Below are 5151 nucleotides of genomic sequence, written 5' to 3'. Positions count from 1 at the left end.
AGCTAGATCCAAAGCTACAAAATCATTGGCTGAAAATCTGGGAACTTGGAAGGTGAGAAGGAGAGCAAGGAATTGGGGTGGGAGTGGGGATGAGGGCTGATGGATAACATCTAGGTGGTATTGCATGATTGGTTAAAGGTTCATAATTACAAGCATACGTGCTCTTCAGGAAAAGACCAGATGGTCACAGAAAAATGTCATAACAAGCTTTGATGGGAACCAGTTATTAAAATTGCTTCCCCAAGCATGTTAGCTCTGGAAGTTTTGATAGAAAATTCATCAATAACGCTATTCCCTTTTGGTACAGGCTATCACATTGTGGGAGTCCTGTTGCGGCTCTGTGGATTAATGCACTGGTCTGAAAAGTCGATTTGAATCGAAAGATCAGCAGTTCAAGCTCACCAGCCACTCCTCAGAAACCCTATACAAAGTCACTGTGAGTCATGATCAACTCTACAGCACCTAACATTAACAACAATCACATTCTGCTTCTGCTAAGCATGGAGGAAAGACTTCCTGGTAACAACTTGTGAAGTCATGCTTTTGCCTGATCATTGAGAAAAGATCCCTGGAAAAATCCCATGACATCCCGCATCCGCCAGGCTACAGAAATGACACATGTTTTTATTAGAATATAAGGTTTAAGTGAGTACAAAGGTCAGAGATGTTACTGTCAGAAAGATAGTTTTAAGTTCAACATGGATCCCAAATCATGTCAAGACTTAAAATGGAATACAAAAGGTTTTATTTATATAAAGTCTTCTCTGTTCACTTCCACAAAGTGTCTCTGATTTTAGACTTTCATACAAGTGTTTGACAGGTTACCAGTAGGGTCCTGTCAGATAAGGATAATTGAAAACTGATAGAACCCAGGTATGCCCAGGACCAATGACCAAATGTCTCTGCCTGCCACCCCACCAAGGCATCTGATACCAGAAGTTAAGACTTAACCTTGAATATGTGTGTGGCAGGGGGAGGGCAGGGTGGGATGGGAGGCTGGTACAGTGGGCTTTCAGGAAGAACCTACAAGGATGACTAACGGTCAAATTTTTCAATGTGCCTGGGATGATGGAAGTGCTAGAAAAAATGTGTCGGTTTCTATAAAAGGATATATTTTTTGCATATTTGAATTTGTGATCTGGTATTTCTATCTACAACATATAGATGATTGACTTTTTCCAGATGAACTGTTGGCTTTTGCTGTCTGTTTTGAGGCAGCTCTAGGAAAATCTGACGTAATTTCTTCACAGGAACGTCTATCCCATGGCTTCCAGGGGCTTCAAGTGTTTTTATGGGACTGTGGAAACTGTGCGAGCCAAACTCAGCGTATCTTCCCCTGGTGCCCTATATCCATACTCTACCCGTGTATCATAGTAGATGGTGCCTCATGGGATTGTAAATGCTGTGATCTTTCAGAAACAGATCACCGAGACTTTCTCCTAAGGTGCCTTTAGATGAACACAAAGCTCCAACTTTTCAGTCAGTAGACAAATGCATAACAGTTTGCACTATCCCAGAACTTCACTCCATCACTTGTTTTGCATTCAAGTTGGTTTCAACTCATAGTGACACTGTATATATAAGGTTTCTGAGGAGCAGCTGATGGGTTTCAACTGTCAACCTTGCAGTCCAGTGTTTATGCTACAATGCCACACCAGGACTCCATCATCAACATGTTTTATTCCTCTTGCCAGTGGTGTGTTCTGGAAAAAAGAAAAGGGAAGGAAGGCCCGTGGTGGATGGTGCTCTATTTCTTCCCTGCCTTTCAGTGTCTGCTTTTTTGAGTCCTGAAGGCACAGCCAATCACGAAGGGACAATATCACATCCAGCTTATATTATTGTCCTTGTAGTTCCTTTCTTGTCAGGGTGGTACAGGCGCACTGGAAAGCAGGGCTTGAAGATTGTTGACTGCGGGCAGAGTTTAGGGAATCAACTGCCTATTTTCCAGGCTTCGGTTCCCCCCACCCCTTCTCTCTCCTTTTCTTATTCCTCTGTCCACATTCATTTAGTGTATTCAATAGATCATATTGTATGCTCACTCTGGCAGGACAATGGTCAGCAGGATGAGAATAATGTGCTACCTTTTGGAATCTATATTTTAATGGAGGAATGTCCATAAGCCACAGGTAATTACATTCCCATATGCTGAGTGTTCATATACAGCGCCCAGTGCTAAACATCTCTCAGGAGGGTATAATTCCCTGTTACTATAGATAGGTGCCATCAAGTCAGTTCCAACTCACAGGGACCTTATGTACAACAGAATGAAATGCTGCCCAGTCCTATGACAATTGTTTTATGTTTAAGCCCAATATTGAAGCCACTGTGTCAATGTAAGTTTCTCTGTCAAAACTAAGTGCTTCAAATTGAGTGGTTCATAAGAACAGAAACCCATCATCTCACAATCCCAGAGGCTAGTAGCCTGAATTCACTAACAAGACCATGCTCCCACCAAAATCCCAAAGGACAGATCTTCTTTGGTCTCTGTTGGCTTCTCTTTGGTGGCATTCCTTGACATTTCCTTGACTTGTAAACGTATCTTCACATGACTGTCTTCCTATGTGTCTAGGTATCTATTAGTCTCTTTTACAAAGACAACACACAGATCAGATTAATTGGAACTCATGCTACTTCAGTATGAGCTCATGTTAACTCAACTGAAAACATCTTAAAAGACCCTATTTGAAAATCATCTGTCAGTTGGTCATGCTGTGGTGGCTGGTGCGTGCTCAAAGTAGAGTTGACCTTTCTTTTTTTAAAACAATTAATCTCTATTCATTTCCTTGGAAAACTATTAATTTCACATTACTAACCAGAACAAATTGGGTTATAGAACAGCATGGGATGAAGGACCCACATTTGCTAAATTACATAATTAAAGCAAGATATCTGTAAGGATGCTTACTATATTGTTAGGAAGGATTACCTCTGGGTAATGGGATTTCAGAGAACAACACTTTTACTTTCTACTTTATGTCTTTAGACATACTTTGAAGGAGGTTGCATCATTTTAATAATCAAATTAGATTTTCATTGTGAGGGTAAAGATTGATGGTAAAGAGGAAATCTAATGTGTTTTCTTTTACATATGAATCAGACCTTGGCTAAAGTTAGCTACCTGTACTGCTGTAGAAGGCCAGTCTGAAAGTGGTCAGAAACAGAGAGAGGGAGATCTTCTCATCTGTTTTCAGTGATTCATCCCCATTCTTCCAACACAGCAACAGGTCTTCATCTGGGTACACATAGCTTTCCAGCTCCAGTGAACAGGTCTGTGAGTCCAGTGGAAAGTGGCTGAAGTCCATGTTACACATGGCAGTGGCCATAATCCTCATGCTGTACATCACATGGCCTACTGGGAACACCCTCAGTATGATGTTGTCCGTGGTAGTATCATGGATGAATGACCTTTTTGAGTGAACAAAGAAGATGTCAGGGACCCAGATCTTCTTCCCCAGCTTACTGTCAAAGGTCATGCTCCTGTTGCTTGTGCTGGAGAAGGCCAGCCTCTCATCCTTTCAGTAATGCCACAGGTATAGGGTCATGGTAAAGTCCATGTCCACCTCAGACATGTTTTCCAGGCTTTCCACCTGCCCGTCCATACCCACTGGAGTGGCACGGCCTCCAAAGGTGGGCCTCTTGGTAAAATCATGGCCATCAACTCTGAGAAGTGTCTGAGGTTTCCCTTTTCACAGTTTGGTTCCATTGAGGTTCTTCTTCTATAAATGACTCAAAGGATGACTTTTCCTTGAGGCAGAGGAGAACTCCAGCCCTTGGGAGGAGCTGACTGGAGCTATACATGCACAACAGCTCAAAGTATATTTCGTCTGCTCCTACCAGAGGCCTTTGGGTTGGAATCCATCTTGAAGTGAGTTGACCTTTATTAACACGGACGGAGATCACTCGAGGCCTCCATTTGCTGATGGGGCACAGCTCTAAAAGAGAAAATACAGCTGCAAGCATTCATTAATAACCAGAATGTGGGATGTATGAAATATGAATCTAGGAAAATTGGAAGTCATGGAAAATGAAATGGTACATATAATGGCTGATATTCTAGACTTTAGTGAGCTGAAATAGACTGATCTTGACCATTTTGAATCAGTCAAACATATGATACACTATGTAGGGAATAGCAAATTAAAGAGGAATGGCATTGCATTCCTCATTAAAAAGAACATGTTAAGATCTATCCTGAAGTACCACACTTTCAGTAATAGAATAATATCTATACACCTACAAATAAAATTAACCAAGCAGTTATTATAAATATTATTTTAATTTATGCACCAAACTCTAATATCAAACACAAGGAAGTTGAAGATTTTTTTTTTCCCATTTCTTTTCTCTGAAATTAATCAAATATGCAATCAAGATGCATTGATAATTTCTGGTGATTGGAATGTGAAAGGTGAAAACGAGGAAGGATTGGCATTTGGAAGATATGTCCTTGGTAATAGGAGCAATGCTGGAGATAGCAAGATAGGATTCTGCAAGACCAGAGACTAATTCATTCCAAATGCCTTTATTCAACAATAAGGAACCCTGGTAGCATAGTGGGTTACATGTTGGGCTATTACCCTAAAGTTCAGCTGTTCAAATCCACCAGTCTCTCCAAGGGAGAAAGAGGAGGTTTTTTATTCCCGTAAAGATTTATATCCTAAGAAATCCCACGTGGGGTCACTGTTAGTAGGCATCATCTCTATGGCAGTGGGGTATACAGGTAAACCTTGCCAGATGAAACACACAGAAATCAAGTCAATTGAATCTTTGGAACAATGAAGAATCTCACAATCTTACAAGTTGAATTTCCTAACAGAAGAAAATTGAAACAAGTACATGAAAGCTAAAAATAAGACCTTGACTATAGATATACTACTTGAATTTATAGATCATCTCAAGAATAGATCTGATGTATTAGATGCTTATGATTGAAGACAGATAAGTTATGGTGTGACATTATAATTTATTACATGAAGAAACCAAAAGGTCATTAAAAAGATGAGAAAGGAAGAAAAGCTCAAAATGAATATCAGAAGAGGTTCTGAAACTTGTTAAAGTGAATGGAAGAAATGATGAAGTAAAAGAGCTAAACAGAAGATTTCAAAAGGCTGCTCAAGAAGACCTAGGAAAATATTATAATGAAATGTGCAA

The 5151-nt window shown here is 40.2% G+C and overlaps 1 pseudogene; it reads right to left on the bottom strand.

Moving 5' to 3' along the window:
• Nucleotides 1–535: 535 nt before the first annotated feature.
• On the bottom strand, nt 536–3859 carry LOC102829099 (annotated as a pseudogene).
• Between the last annotated feature and the right edge of the window lie 1292 nt (nt 3860–5151).

This window comes from Chrysochloris asiatica, unplaced genomic scaffold (assembly GCF_000296735.1).
Source record: "Chrysochloris asiatica unplaced genomic scaffold, ChrAsi1.0 scaffold00006, whole genome shotgun sequence".
NCBI classification, from domain to species: Eukaryota; Metazoa; Chordata; class Mammalia; order Afrosoricida; family Chrysochloridae; genus Chrysochloris; species Chrysochloris asiatica.
Note: the sequence above shows the minus strand (reverse complement) of the source record. Positions and strands in the feature narration are given on the sequence as shown.